Source organism: Cibotium barometz, chromosome 6 (assembly GCF_041138505.1).
Source record: "Cibotium barometz isolate CiBa-2024 chromosome 6, ASM4113850v1, whole genome shotgun sequence".
NCBI classification, from domain to species: domain Eukaryota; kingdom Viridiplantae; phylum Streptophyta; class Polypodiopsida; order Cyatheales; family Cibotiaceae; genus Cibotium; species Cibotium barometz.
The window spans coordinates 36,363,788-36,380,812 of NC_141051.1; positions in this window are offsets into that span (position 1 = coordinate 36,363,788).

Sequence of the window (17,025 nt, forward strand, 5' to 3'; positions counted from 1 at the left end):
TACAAATGGCTATGGCATACAACTATAAGGGCCAATTGTAAGTTAATTTATATACACTTTCAAGTTCATGCTATATAACTCACACACACTTGTATTCACATTTCAATTCCTACTAGTAATCAAGTGATGTGTGAGGGTACCTCGGTATTTGGAGGAGAGCCGGGGGGGTGTAAGATTCCTCTCCAGTCCCTCAAGATGTTCAGTATCTTCCCTTGTAATCAATCCCCTCTTCAGATTAATAAAAGATCTTGTTTCTACCTATTTTGGCTAAGAGAGAGAAAATGTTCTAGAGATAGGTTATTCAGATTTTAGATATTTTGGATGGAAAAATATCTCTTCTTATTAAAATAAATTCCCCCAAAATAGAAGTTCAAAAATATTTTCAGAAGGTGCATTAGAAATAAATTATAATCTGTTCAAAAGACCCTTATCCTAAGGGTCCAGATTTTTTGAGAATTTTAAAATAAGGTTATGAGGGGTCAATCAGATTCATCCAAATGTATGGAGGATATTAATTGAAGAAATAAATAAAATACCCCCCAAAAATGAGTAAATACTCACATAAGATGAAGAGTGGACTAAGGACCAAAGGAAATACTAAAAAAATAATTTTTTGACACCTCACAGTGGACTAAGGACCAAAGGAAATACTAAAAAAATAATTTTTTGACACCTCACAGTGGGGATTCCCCCTCATGAAGGAGGTGCCTATTTCACATGTGTGGTGGAGTTTTAAATTCTCAAATATTGAGATATTTCATCTCTCCTCTCTCCTAATTCAAGTCTAGTTCCAAAAAGTAAGCTAAACTGACCCAAAAATGGTCCAAAATTGACCAAAATGATCTGGAAAATTCTAGAATCAGTTTGCTTGGTTAGAAGCTCACTTTTTTCTATAAATAGAAGCCTCCCCCTTTGTAAAGGCTTAATAGTGTTTTATGCACTATTACTCTACTCCTCCCCCCAGAGCCAAAAACAGTGAATTTATAGATAATTCATTAGTTTTTGACCTTTCCCTCTTCAAAAGAATTGGTGGCCACTCTCGTTGCAAACAAGAGTAGATCCCTCAAACCATCAAGCCTACAAAGGAGGTTATGGCGAATTTTCTTAAATTTTATGAAATAAGTTTTATCTTTTATTATTCAAAAAGAGTAATCCCCACCATTTGTGTATTCTAAAAGTGTTATTTTCATTCTAGGCAAAGAAAAATGCATAGTAGAAATATTTTTATTATAAAAGTGTTATTTCCATTAAAGTTTAAATTCTATGCATAGAAAGATGCATATTGCTTATTTTTTTATTATAAAAGAGTGATTTTCATTAGATTCAAATTCTATGCAAAGAAAGATGCATATTGGTTATTTTTTTATTATAAAAGAGTGATTTTTATTATATTTAAATTCTATGCATAGAAAGATGCATATTGGTTATTGTTTTATTATAAAAGAGTGATTTTTATTAGATTTAAATTCTATGCATAGAAAGATGCATATTGGATATTTTTTTATTATAAAAGTGTGATTTTCATTAGAATTAAATTATATGCATAGAAAGATGCATATTGGAAATAATTTTTTTATTATAAAAGTGTTACTTTCACCAATATTGATTCTTATGCATAAAATGATGCATAAAAGAATTTTTTATTATTATAAAAGTGTTACTTTCACCAATATTGATTTTTATGCATAAAATGATGCATACAAGAATTTTTTTATTATAAAAGTGTTACTTTCATCAAATTGATTTTTATGCATAAAAGAATTTTTTTATTATAAAAGTGTTACTTTCACCAATATTGATTTTTACGCATAAAATGATGCATAAAAGATTTTTTTAATATAAAAGTGTTACTTTCACCAATATTCATTTTTATGCATAAAATATATATTTTTATTATAAAAGTGTTACTTTCATCAAAATTGATTTTTTATGCATAAATAGAGGCATAAAAGGATTTTCTTTAATATAGAAGTGTTATTTCCATAGAAGTTAGATTTTATGCATAGATAGATGCATACAGAACTTTTTATATCAAAATAAGAGTTTTCTTTAATCCTATGTTTAAATCCCATGAATATTGGTAAATGAATAAGTAAATACTCTGTGAGAGAAAATTCTACCATTTCATATTCTCTAGGATGGTAATGAGAAAATTTAGAAAAATTATCGAAGCTAGAATTTTAGATAAATGATTAATTTATTCCTCATAGGAATTCATGATTAGTTTTAAATTCAGTTAAGCAAAATACTCAATGAATGAAATTTAGTAAAGTAGTAATTGAAATATTACCCTTCGAGAGAAAGTTAGTTCAGGGAGAACCTTTCCAGACTCAAACCCTGAATCAGACTATGACCAAGACTTAATCTCCTTCGTCAATTTCAAGAAAAGACGATGTGACCAATTCAGAAAAATTTCACTCAAATCACCCACCGAATCTGAAATCAAGTTAAGACCCTTAATTCTGATCTGAGGATCAAGGTTATAGAATTCAGGAAATTCTGTTGGAATTTCAGACCTGGGATCTATAAGTATTGGGATACGGATTTAAGATATACCCATTGTATTCAAAAGAAAATCAAAACTGAAAACTTGCATAGAAACCCTATTTTCTTAAAGGGCTGTCTTATGCCAGAATGCTGGAGGGAGCATTTGGTATATGTGTTTTTTTGAGGGAAGTTTGGTTGCACAGGGAGTGTTCAAAGGATGACTCACGTGGCAAAAACCTACCCAGGTCTTGACCAGCCTTGGTATGGTGAAAAATGGTGTGCTTCTGGTATGATGGGTGAGGGCCGATGAAGCGGTCCGTGAGTGAAGTGCCAGGACGCCTAAGGAGGATCCTAGAGGGTTCTGACTAGGCGATGCACGAGCTCGTGGTGCTTAGGACACCCATGCATATGTCGTGGTGGAAGATATATATGTATGATGACGAAAAATTATTGTAATATGTTATTACTGGATCTCGTTTTGCTGACCAGCTGGTCTCGACGGAGAGTCCAGAGTGATACCTATTTTTGAGAAACAAGGAACTGGATGGAAATTGTCAAAGTTAAGCTGACAAAAATCTCATTTTGTCAGAGTCATGAGGCGCGCGGCCCGTGCAAGGCAACCGGATCCTCTAACCAATGACGGAGAGTTAGATCTGGATGTTTGAAAAGCCTTGCACAAATCCCAACCTCGTCCCTTCAAGGGTGAAGGGGAGCAGTTAGGTGAAGTAGTGGAAAAGTGGATTGAGGCTATGGAAGAATACTTTGATGTAACTGGCTACAATGAGAGAAGCAAGATGGCTCTCGCTAGGTTAAAGATTTTGGAAACGGCCAGGGTCGCTTGGAGGAATCACTGCACGACTAACCATCTTGATCAGAATACCCAGACCTGGACTGATCTTAAAGCTTACCTCAGAAAGAGGTTTTGTCCTCCGGGCTTCCTTGAAACTAAAATGAATGAGTTCTTGGAACTAAAGCAAGATAGCTGGATAATTGAAGAGTACCATCAAGCTTTTGCCCTTCTCCTCAAATATTCCCCACAATTGGAGCTGATGGCCAGATTCGTTCAAGGAATGAATGATTCATTGGACACCTTAGTGGAAGAATGCCAAATCTGTCTCAATGGCCGAAGCAGTAAGAATGGCAAAGGACTTTGCCAAAGCCTTTGTAGTTAAGGTCCCGCCAAAGCCTGCTCCCTCTAATTTTAAAAGATTCCAAACCTCGGGAAGTACTTCAAACTTTCCACCCCCAAAGAGGCAGCAAGACCCAATTCAGAATCAGGATACTGGGAGATTCAGAAGTGAAGGAAGACCTTTCCCATAGAACACTTTCTCAGGAGCCCCACCTCTTTCAAGGATTCAGAGGGATGAGCTCAGACATGAGAATCGGTGTTTTGGATGTTAGGGTTTTGGTCACCAACTGAAAGACTACCCAACTCCTGCCATGTCAAGGAGACAGGGAAGTCAAGGACTGAGAGTGCAAAGACTAGCCCCATCCTATCAGTCAAATCAGGGTCCATCTCGTCAAAATCAGGGCAATCCCAAGAGAACTCCAGCTCAGCCACCATCTACTTCTGTCTAGAGTAGCCTCAGAACTCCTTCCTAGAACTGGGGCAACCAAAGAGAAAGATTTCCACCTTAGGCTGTAGCAGCCAGAGCAGTCACAATAGCAAAAGTAGTGGAAGAGGAAAGAGGACAGATTTATGTAGCAATTGAAAACCAAAGGCCAAATCGCCAATTCTCAGTCATCCATAATCCAGCTGAGTATCAGGGTAAGCCTTTTATGCTTTTGATTGATTCAGGCAGTACTCATTCTTTCATTTCCCCTAGATGCTTGCGTAAGCTAGTCTTAGAACAAAAACCAGGAAAACCTATGCAAGTTGAATTGGCCAGTGGGAAGATTCTTTTCACTCACCTTGAGACAGATCATATTCAGTTAAATCTAGATGGGAATTTAACTGACTATCAGTTCAGAGTTATACCTTTGGGAGTTCTCGATGGGATCCTTGGAATGGATTGGCTCCACAAAAATCAAGCTGACATTCACTATCATAATGGAACCATTTCCTTCCGTGACCTTCATGGAAATAAAGTTCAAGGAACCAGAATTTCAGGATCCCCAAGTCTGCAGTTAGTAGAGGCTTCTAAGTTAGTAAAAGGACTTAGAAAGAAGCAGCTCATTTATGTTGTCAAAATGAATCTAGTAGACACAAAATTAAAAGCTAAAGAACCTGAATGGTTAAGTGATTATGATGATTTATTCCCAGCAGAATTAACAGAGATGCCTCCAATTTGGGAAGTAGATCATGTGATAGAATTGACCCCCAGAGCTCAGCCAGTAGCCCTACGCATATACAAAATGCCAGTTCCTGAAGCCATCAAACTCAAGGAACAGCTTAGACAGCTCTTAGAACAAGTGTTTGTAAGACCCAGTGTTTCACCTTGGGGTGCGCCAGTTCTCTTTCAAAAAAAGAAAGATGGAATGCTAAGACTCTGTGTGGACTACAGAGGCCTCAATCAGCTGACAGTTAAGAATAAGTATCCTATCCCCAGGAATTGATGAGCTTTTGGGTAGGCTAAGTGGAGCCCAGATCTTCACAAAGATAGATCACAAATCAGGGTATTATCAGATCAGGATTAATGAGCAAGATATCTGGAAGAAGACAGCCATCAATACTCGGTATGGGCATTATGAATTCACTGTCATGCCTTTTGGATTGACAAATGCCCTAGCTACATTTAATCGCCTAATGCAGGACATTCTCAGAGAATACTTGGATGATTTTGTTCTTGTTTTCTTTGATGATATTCTAATTTACTCAAAGAATGCAGCTGACCATGAAGCTCGTGTCAGAAAAGTTCTTGAGATTCTAAGGAAGCACCAACTCTTTGCAAAATAGAGCAAATGCACTTTCTCTGCTGACCATGTTGTTGAATACTTGGGCTTTCTGGTATCCAAAGATGGAATTTCTTTAGATTTTGCAAAAGTCCAAGCAGTCGTAGATTGTCCTAAACCAAAGACAGTGAAAGAAGTCAGAGGATTCTTGGGATTGACTGGTTTTGGTATAGAATTTTTATACCAAAGTATGCTCTCATAGCTTTCTCCCTGACTAATCTTCTCAAGAAGAATATTCTGTTTCAATGGTCTACTAGGTGCTAGAGTGCTTTTGATAAGTTGAAGACTGCCTTGGTAACCAATCCCGTTCTGAAGCTGTCGGATTTCTCTCTACCCTTGGAGGTAGTAACTGATGCCAGTGGTTTTTCCCTGGGAGAGGCACTCATGCAGGAAGGTCATGCAGTGGCCTATGAATCCCGAAAACTCAGAACACATGAGAGAAATTATGATGTCCATGACCTGGAACTATTTTCAGTACATAGCTTAAAGTGGATCTTCACTTAGAAGGATCTCAACATGCGCCAAAGAATGTGGATGCAGATCCTGCAGGAATTTGATTTTAAAATCAAGTACCGCCCAGGCAAAGAAAATGTGGTAGCATATGCCCTCAGCAGAAAAGCCTCCTTGCTTGTGGTAGATGTCTTTGGAACAAGGGTAGAGAATCCAATCAATGGTTTTAGGCTGTTTCAAGGGAAACCACCATATCTTGATTGGCTAGTTTCAGCTTTGGTGCATGTTGAGGAAGTCAGATCTGACTCACCAGAAGTTAACACAGCATAGAGATGGATGTTCTTAAGGCAGAACATAGGTGTTGAGATGATGGCAAGAAGCTTAATTGTTGGCACAGGGTGTTTTGATCAGTTGTTGCAGAGCTTGAAATTTGCTGAAGCTTTTGTCAGGGTTTGTTTGACTGAGTTGTGATATGTTAGAAGTTGCTTAGTCGGACTTTACTGGCTCGGAGTTTTTAAAATTAATATTTTTTCCAAAAGGACTACATGCCCACTAAGAGTGATGATTACTTTATGAAGAGCACCTTCAATGCAGAAAGTGCAGGACCTGGAGAAGAACCAGAGTTTCAAGACACAAGTTGCAGGTTTGCTGGCAGAATCAGTTGAGATAGTTGCAGACCAAGTGCTTGATGTAGAGATGCATGGTGCAGAGCAGTGAGCAGTTCAAGGAACCAGTTTCATTACAAAGTGTGGGTGTAGCAGCAACAGACAAGGATGTTCAGGTTGCTGAACCTGATTTTATGAAGGAGGTGGACCAGACTATTTGATGAAGCAGCATGATTTTACTGTTGTCTGTGACATTTTGATCTGATCAAGGGATATGTGGATCTGAGTCAGATTTCTTTGAAATCTACCACCGGGACGTGCCATGTGTTGAAGGCATAGTTCTCTTAGGATGAATGTTGCTAAGTCGGATATGTAGTAAGTCGGATATGTGCTTAGTCAGATATTTAGTCAGTAAGTTGCTAAGTTGGACATGTGCTTAGTCAGATATTTAGTCAGTAAGTTGCTAAGTCGGACATGTGCTTAGTCAGATATTTAGTCAGTAAGTTGGACATGTGCTAAGTCGGATATGTGCTTAGTCAGATATTTAGTAAGTCAAAATTATAAGGTGGTAGGAATGTATGATGAATTTCTTGGGATCTTGGAAGTTACGATATATAACAGTTATTCAAGAATAATGTTTTGGGGAAAGAGTAACATTTTTTGAGCAAGGTAGAAAAGAAGGGGAAGCAATGTAATGCAGGGAAGAGGGGAGAATGAAGAAGATTTTTAGGGTTTTATCTCTTGTCTAGCGAGAGTCATCTTGCTCTCTTCTCGTTTTATAAATGATTACATCAAAATACTCTTCCATTGCCTCGATCCCTTTTTCCACTACTTCTCCTCACTGTTCCCCTTCGCCCTTGAAGGGACCAGGTTGGGATCGGTGTATGGCTTTACAAACATTCGGATCTAACTCTTCATCCAGTAAGAGGATGTGGTTGCCTACCACGGCCCGCGCACCTCCTCATGATTCTGACAAAACGATATTTTTGTCAACTTAACTTTGTCATCAGATTTATGACTATTTAATTTTTGAGATTTATTTCTTAAACAAATAAATATTCCATCATACTTCTTGAAAACAAGATTCACTCTGATAATTTTACTAACCAATATTTACAACCACGAAAACAATTTGGAATCTTTTGCAAAGCATCATTTATTATCAAAAGGTTTTGATATATACATAGAGCGTCTCGGCTCCAAAAGTCATCACCTCAATCACATACGCATAAAAAGGTGATACTGTGATGGAGACATGCTATGATATACACGATTCATCACTGATAATGGTGATATAATTCTTCTCCTAGGAATAAAGCGGCTAAGAAGTCTAAAAATACAACAAGAAATTCTAAAATTCCGGGGTGAGTGATTATAGAGTTGTACATAATGAACAACTCCTAGCCTTATCAAGATCATGGCTAGCGAGATATTCTATCTGAGTCTCTGTGGTTGATTGGTATTGACGTGAATAATTTACCCTCCAGAGAACCATATATGCTGACGTCGCTCTATTGGATCAGGAAGTATAGATCCTCAAAGTGATGAGTGAGTCTCACTCTGCTTTCTCGGGTTGTAGCGGAGTTGATGAGATTTTTGAAGGGAAAGGCGATCATATCCTGACTCTGGGAGAGTCCAGGAATGCTAGACAGATTTGGGGTATCCATCTAAAAATCCAGTTCAATTTATGAGTTTTCAATTTATGAAGTTCATTTCAAACACAATATTAACAAAGTGAAAACATTATTTCCTAGATTTCTTTTAAAATTTTAGGCAATTTTTACTGTTGTTTTGTAAGTTTACAATAGTGCTCTGATACCAGCTATGAGACCCCTCTGTCCCCTCCGCGCACCAGATTCCGGTTGCTAGTAGCGGAAATAGCTTCCTCTTGCACGGAGGAAGGGTTTCCCACTCGGGGCCTCGCCCTTGAATGTCTGGACACAAGACTAATCTGGTGGTCATTCCAAAACCGAAACCGAAACCGAGAAAATTTCACCCGAAAAATGGAGACGATTCCACCTTTTTGATTTTCTTAATGAATTTTCTAACAGGGTTAAGAGGCTAAACTATCCTTCACCTGATTAAACCATATAGAAGGAAAATTATCGCTGACTTAATTTGAAAAAAATCAACGCTTTTTTCCTAACCGAAATCAGGCACAACCGTTGATCTAATCATTTGAGGAAATCAATGTTTTTTTCCTAACCGAAGTCAGGCAGCACGGCCATTGATCTACTCACTTGAGAAATTCTTCAAGTTTTTATTTAACTACTCAAATTCTAAGCGTATTCTTATTATTTCAATTTAATTATTAAAACTCCACTAATTCTAGCCTATCCGGCCCACCCAACCACTGGAATTGGTAGAACCAGATAGTTACTCACCCACCCATAATTGAATGCCTTTCTGAATTGTTGCTTTCGAATACAGATATGCACACACTCCTCTTTAAAACTTTAACATATAAAATAATCCATTGACAAACAGTTATTGGTGTTACAGATGTCATAACTCAAAATTCCATCCAGTCTCTTGTTTCTCAAAAAATAGTATCTTTTTGGACTCTCCATTGAGACCAACTGGTCAACAACGAGATCCACTAACAGATTACAATAATCATTTCATCCACCATCATAAATATCTTCCACGACATATGCATGGGTGTCATACGCATCGTGAGCCCGTGCATCTCTTGGTCAGAACCCTCCAAGATCCTTCTTAGGTGTCCTGGCAGCTCACTCAGGGGCCGCTTCCTCGGCCCTCGCCCATCGTATCGGAAGCGCACCATTTTTCAACCATACCGAGGCTGGTCAAGACCTGGGCAGGCTTTGCCGCGTGAGAGCCGTCCTTTGAACACTTTCGACCAACTGTTGTTGCAACCGAACCTCCCTTAGAAAAACATATACCAAATGCTCCCTCCAGCATTCTGGCGTAAGACAGTCCTTTAACAAAACAGGGTTTCTATGCAAGTTTTCAGTTTGATTTTCTTTTGAATACAAGGAGTATTTCTTGAGTCAGTATCCCCAAAACTTCTTGATCGGAATTCAGAATTTCATAGCAAAATTCCTCGAATTCTAAAACCTTGATCCACAGATCAATTCCAAGGGTCTCAAACTTAGTTTCAGATTTGGCGGGAGTTTTGAGTGTATTTTTCTAAACTGGTCACACCTTCTTTCCTCAAAATTGACGAAAGAGTTTGGTCTCGGTCATAGTCTGATTCAAGGTTTGAGTCGGATAAGATTTTTCCTGAACTATCTTTCTCGAAAAGGTTTGGTAATTCAGTTACTATTTTACTGAATTTCTGTCTTTGAATATTTACTTAACTAATTTCTAAATTAGTTAACGAATTCCAATGAGAAATAAAGTAATCATTTATTTGAATATTTTGATCTTGATAGATTTCTTGATTTTTTTTAAACAATCTGTGTGAATATAAAACGATAGAAATTTCTCTCTCAGAGTATTTAATTATTTATTTATCAAATACTCATAGAATTTAAACATAGATTTCCTGGATTTTTTTTAAACAATCCGTGTGAATATAAAATGATAGAAATTTCTCTCTCAGAGTATTTAATTATTCATTTATCAAATACTCATAGAATTTAAACATAGAATTTAAGAGAACTCTAATTTTGATATAAAAATTCTTTATGTATCTATTTATCCATAAAAATCAACTTCAATGGGAAAAACACTTTTATATTAAAAAAAATCTTTTTATGCATAAAATCAAATTTAATAGAAATAACACTTTTAAAATAAAAAGAATTTCTTTATGCATCTATTTATGCATAAAAATCAATTTTTATAAGAATAACACTTTTATAATAAAAACATTTCTTTATGCATCTTTCTATGCATAGAAATCAAATTTAATAAGAGTAACACTTTTGAAATAAAAAAAAATTCCTTTATGCATCTTTCTATGCATAAAAAACAAATTTAATAAGAATAGCACTTTTATAATAAAAAAATTTCCTTTTGCATCTTTCTATGCATAAAAATCTAATTTAATAAGAATAACACTTTTATAATAAAAATTAATTCCTTTATGCATCTTTCTATACCTAGAAATCAAATTTAATAAGAATAACACTTTTATAATAAAAAAATTCCTTTATGCATCTTTCTATGCATAAAAATCAAATTTAATAAGAATAACACTTTTGTAATAAAAAAAGTCCTTTATGCATCTTTCTATGCATAGAAATCAAATTTAATAAGAATAACACTTTTATAATTAAAAAATTCCTTTATGCATCTTTCTATGCATAAAAATTAAATTTAATAAGAATAACACTTTTGTAATAAAAACAATTCCTTTATGCATCTTTCTATGCATAGAAATCAAATATAATAATTAATATCAGTGATATCCATGCATATTCATAGGTGAATATGTACATGGAGTAATTAGAATATTTCTTTTAGATGCAAAAATGATGGGAATAACTCTTTTGGAATAACATAAAAATAAACTTTCTTTTTCACAGAATTCGGAAAAATTTTACCATAACCTCCTTTGTATGGCTGACCATTTCTCATTTTTATCTTTCTTCATTTAACTTAATTAACCCAATTTAGAATTATAAAACTCTAATCTACACAATTTTCTAAATCAAGAGTAAACAATAAGAAGAGTTTGATTAATCACTTAGTTAATCTTTCTAGCATTAAGAAAGGTTGGAATGTAAAGAAGAGAAGGGGGTGGCCTTTTCATTAAAGGCATAGCATTTGAATTTAATTCAATCATTTGCAAAACATAAAAATAAAAAAAACCATAGATTTTTCATTAAAATTCATAAACAAAGTAAGAAAATTAGCTTACATGGAGCTTGTAAGCTCTCCTTTGACTTGAGGGATTGAGGGTTCTACTCTTGTTTAAAGCAAGAGTGGCCACCAATTCACTTTGGAGAGGATTAGGCCAAAAACAATTGAATTATTGAAAAATTCAATGTAGATGGCTCAGGACAGGAGTAGAGTAACAGTGCATAAACACCATTAAGCTTTTACAAAGGGAGAGGCTTCTATTTATAGGAAAAAGTGAGCTTCTAACCAAGCAAACTGATTCTAGAATTTTCCAGATCAGTTTGGTCAATTTTGGTCAGTTCAACTTACTTTTTGGATCTAGTTTTGAAACAAGAGAGAGGCGAGATGAAAATATCTCATTTTATTGATTAAAAACTAGGGGTAATGATGAGAAAAAAGGTGCCTACTTTATGAGGGTAGATCCCTACTCTGAGGTGTCAAAATTCAGTTTTTTTAATTCTTTTCTTTGGTCCTTAGTCCACTCTTCATCTTATGTGAGCATTTACTCATTTTTGGGGGGCTTTTCTTTTATTCTTCAATTTATCTCCTCCATACATTTGGATTAATCTTATTGGTCCATAGAAAATTAATTGGACCATAATCCAAAATTTTTAGAAAATCTTGACCCTTAGGCTAAGGTCTTTTGTGCACATTATAATTTATTTCTAATGCACCTTAGGAATTTCTTTTTAAACATCTGTTTCATGGGAATTTTAGAGATGTTTTGGTTACATTGTGTGATGCTCAAAGGATTGATGGAGGGAAACGTGGTCGTATGCTTTTTGCTGCTGATCATAAACGATTCAGCAGGCTAGGGGTTGGGCAAAGTATGTCAAGCAAAGTTATGAAAGGTGTTTTGGGCTTATGTACATATGGGACGCATGGTATGTAAAAAAACTTTGCCCTAAATGCAATGGCAGATGTACAGAGTGGGTGGTTTTATGTTTTTTTTAACGAGTTTTTGGTAATGCTTCCACGTGAAAATATTACGGGAACCTCAAATGTGGTGATGGCTGGTCGATCTAGGGCTAATTCTGGATGCAGTCCATGGTGCTCCATTTTTAGCATTGATGATCGGCAGTGCGCATGGCACCGATTGCAATAGCCATGTTTTGGAAAATTATGGTGTAGCTAATGAGGAGATGATGGCAGCTCTAAAGGGTGTGCTGACGATGGCAAAAGGGCAGCTCTTGCATTTGTTTTGGAAAGTCGTGGCCCCGCAATTAAAGGTGAAGCATGAGGGATTGCGAAGACTCTCTTGGCATCGTGGGCGTAATGCATTAAGGCCACCATTTGTATTGGTCGTGGCCATCCTCTAGGATTTTCGAGACACCAACGTGTATGGAAGTGTTGACTTTTAGGTTTTAGGCTGCCTACTATTCGGATGGCAGCTTCGCAACATGGAGAGAGACCGCCACCCCAGAGAGGAAGGTGTTGCGTTGGGTTTTGGGTGTTGGCTCTACAGTGGCTGGTAGCAACAAGGGGAGAGGGAGCCTTGGGTAAGGTTTTTGGTGGTCGCCTACAATGGCTGGTGGCTAGCGATGATAGAGGGTGGGGCTGCTACAGTGTGGCTGGACCAACTACAGTGCAGTGTGGCTTTTGGTGTTGCGTTGGTCAGCCTGGGTTAGCTGGCGCACTGGTGGGCGACGGGCTAGAGGAGCCGCTTTTGAGGTGCTGTTGTCGATTTTGCAGACTGTGGCTGGGTCTGGGAGCACTTGAGCAAAAGAGAGAGAGGGACTGGTTTTGGGTCGCCGGGCTAACACAAGCAAAGGAGGGAGTAGAGCAGAGAGAGCAAGAGGTGGCTGGCGGTGGCAGATAGAGAAGACGAGGAGAGGGAGCCTGGCTGGTCGTTTCTTGTGTGGTTGCCCACTTCTGATATACAGCAAGTGATTGATTGAAGGATTCCTAAAGGCAAAGTCGACTACAGCTTTCATGGCAGATTTGTACCCAGTGGTTTCTTACTTTGTTGAGAGTGCCATACACTTTTGTGGCCCCTCATGTTGATTTTGTTTGTTTAGTTGTTGTCGCTCGTGTCTGAAGCCAGCTCATGGGCTGATGTGATGTTGTTCTAAGAAAAGGTGAGAGAGGGATTAGCCAAGATTAATGGGGACAGCTTGGTGAGTATACACCTTGTGTTGATGTGAAGGTGTCATGCATGTGAGATGGTTGTGTGAGTAAAAGCTTTTGTGTCGGAAGAAGCTTGTATGAAGTGTTGATTGGGAATTCAGGGATGAATGATAGTGGTGATGTATCTGGCTATGGTTGTGTGTTGGTATCCTGTGTGTGTTGATTTGCAGAAGAAGGCGTGATTGACGTGTTTGGTGGTGTAGTCCACACTCTCACAGCGCACTTTGTGCCAGCCTTCAATTACCTCCTCATCACGCACACAGTGGAAGTGTATGTGTTGCTGGGTGTTTACTTTGATTATGGTGCCCCTATTTTGGCTATCTTTCTAGTGTGGGTGGTGTGGTGAACCGTGAGAGAAGTGTTCTAGCCGTTTGGTGTTAGTATTTCCAAGGTTGTTGGATGGACAGCTATAGAGGCAGGTGATTCCGTGTCTGGAATTTTTGACAACGTCAACAAAAGAATGTCTTGAATGCTACAGTTAGATAGTGCAAATCTAATTAGTCCCAAAACTATTTTATAAAACAAAAGATTGCATTCAAAAAAGTAGGCAATTCAATTAGACTCACATTTATTAATCTCCTCTATCCATGCTGCAACTCGATGATTGTCATCCCACACATACAACATCTTATTGCTCATGAATTCCCACCTCGTGCCTTTGATCATATTCTTGAACTCCTCGTTTTCAATCGCCAGATGTCATCCCATGCACTAACATCATCTTGAGTCACTTCTCTAATAGGATTATGGGATGAGGAGATAAAAAAAATGAACCTGCATCTATCGGCAACATAGCTATTTGTATAAAATTCCCTTGCTAGTTTCTTGTACCTTAATTGCACTCTTCGTATCGAGGGGTTAGACACAAGTATGCACAAGGGAATAGGTGGCAAAGGAGTGGTTTTCACCACTTGAAATACACACACACACACATTATGCTTGGAAATCCAAAAGATACCTTATGTAAGATTTGATAAAAGTGGTTAACAATTACCTTCACTTTGTTAAGATTGTCTTGTAGGAGTTGTAATCGCAAGCGAGTTGCATGAGTCATCATGAGACCCTCTTCATTCTTGCCTTCTTTTTCAATTCCCTCTTCCACCTCTCCTACTTCCTTAGTTTATTTAATGGATTTTTGAAGAAGCACCTTTCTTCAAAGACTTAGCAACTCGACTTGGATTCCTTCGAGGAGGACTCCAATCATCATCGTCTTCCTCTTGCACTTTTCTTGGTAATTGTCACTTCTTGGCTTGCATGTTTGGAAGGTGTACTCTTTAAAAGAGAATAATTGAAAAGGTGGAGAGAGATAAAATAAGACTTGCGCAATCTCTGGCTGGCCACACAATGATGTATCCTTTGGTTTGATTCACCATCTTCGAGGGAAAAAGGAAGAGAAAATTCTCCCACTTCAACATCTTTTATCGACATGCCAACATGACTAAGTGGAAAACCAATTCCATGGACAGTATCCACGGTGGGGTCTACATACAAAATGGTCCGAGTATCTACCTTGGTATCATTGAACATCAAGGACACTTGTGTCCTTCTTTGGAATTGGGGAGATGCCATGAGGATGAACAAGTAGCACGAGAAGAAGGAGATTGAATAAAGAAGAGAGAGTAAGATATAAGAAATCAAAAGATAAAAAATAGAGCAAAAAAGCAATCGATATAAATAGAGGATAGATATAAATAGAGAGAAAAAAGTGTAAATTTAAAAAAAATTAGGGTTTTAAAATTAGAGAAAGAGGGAACAAATAAGAATAGAGGAGAGGGAAGAAACAATGAAGAAAAGAGAAAGGAGAGGAGAGGAAAATGAATAGAGAGAGAGAGAGAGAGAGAGAGAGAGAGAGAGAGAGAGAGAGAGAGAGAGAGAGAGAGAGAGTGTGAGAGAGAGAGAGAGAGGGAGAGGGAGCTATCATTTTATGGGGGAGAGGGGAGCGTTTTGCTTTTAGGGAGGGGGGACGTTTTGCTTTTAGGAGGGGGAGGGCTGCAGTGTGCATTTTGTTTTTTGTTTTGTTTTTTGGGGGGGCGCCACATTTGCATGTAGGGAGAGGGGAGGGGAGCCACGTTCACGTGTAGGGGAGAGTGGCTGCCACGTTTGTAGGGGGAGGAGTGGCTGCCGTGTTCATTGGGGGTGTAAGATCCCTCCCTAGCCCCTCAAGATATCCAATTTCTTCCCCTGTAATCAATCCCCTTTTCAGAATAATAAAAGGTCTTATTTTTATCTGTTTGGTCTAGAGAGAGAAAATATTCTAGAGAGAGGTAATTTAATTTTTAGATATCTTTGGATGGAAAAATATCCCTTCTTATTAAAATAAATTCCCCCAAAATAGAAGTTTAAAAAGAAATTCCTAAGGTGCATTAGAAATAAATTATAATGTGCACAGAAGACCTTAGCCTTAGGGTCAAGATTTTCTAAAAATTTTGGATTAAGGTTCTTATGGACCAATAAGATTAATCCAAATGTAAGGAGGAGATAAATTGAAGAATAAAAGAAAACCCCCCCAAAAAAGAGTAAATGCTCACATAAGATGAAGAGTGGACTAAGGACCAAAGAAAAGAATTAAAAAACTAAATTTTGACACCTCAGAGTGGGGATCTCCCCTCATGAACTAGGCACCATTTTCTCATCATTACCCCCAATTTTAAATCAATAAAATGAGATATTTTCATCTCTCCTCTCTCCTATTTCAAAATTGGATCCAAAAAGTAAGCTGAACTGACCCAAAAATTGGTCAAAAATTGACAAAACTGATCTCGAAAATTCTAAAATTAGTTTGCTTGGTTAGAGGCTCACGCTTTTCTATAAATGTTGCCATATATATAGGCAGTGATGTGTGTGAACACACTTAGAACCGTCGAGGCACTTTTTCTCTCTTTAGGAGGTTTTTTCCCCTGGCTTGTATATACGCCCATCATTCTAGGGCTAACTTATCTTTTGTACATTGACACAATCTAATACATTGTGTGTTTTGTGCATTCTTGCTTCTTCTTCTCCAAGCTTTATGTGTGTGCTTTCCTGCAACCCTAATTCCAACAATTGGTATCAAAGCAAGCATCGGCCCTTCCAGGGCTACGTCGCTATAGCACCCTCCAACTCACGTTCTCTGATTGAGGTGAGCTTTCACAAGCGCTTGCAGGTCCCTATACTCTGAGGTCATTTCGGGCTCTGTTTTCACATTGCAAGTTTTGTACAGGTGTTTTCGAGCGTCACTTTGTGCAGAAATTTTGACAGTGCAGTTTTCTGCAAAACAGGCACACGTATTCTATTGTGGACCGTGCTACATAGCATGAGTTGTTTTCTATTCAGTCTTTGCTTCATTACAGGTAGCTTTTGCATCAGTTTCAGTCAGTGGCCATGGCTGATAACAGCAATGATGTATTTCGCATGTCTTCTGATGACAAATTGGATGGAGACATCAACTACCCACTTTGGGCATACATGATGCAGCATGTTTTGGTTGCAAAAGGAGTGTGGAACATTGTGCAGGGTATGGATGTACGTCCAGGTTCTGTGGATGTAGGATCTCTTGAGGATGTTGTAGGTTCTAGTAGCTCTACTGTTGCTACTGTTTTACCCACTACTGAACAAGCTCGTTGGGGATGGTAAAGATGCGTAGGCTCATGCCTTGATTACACTTTCTGTCAAA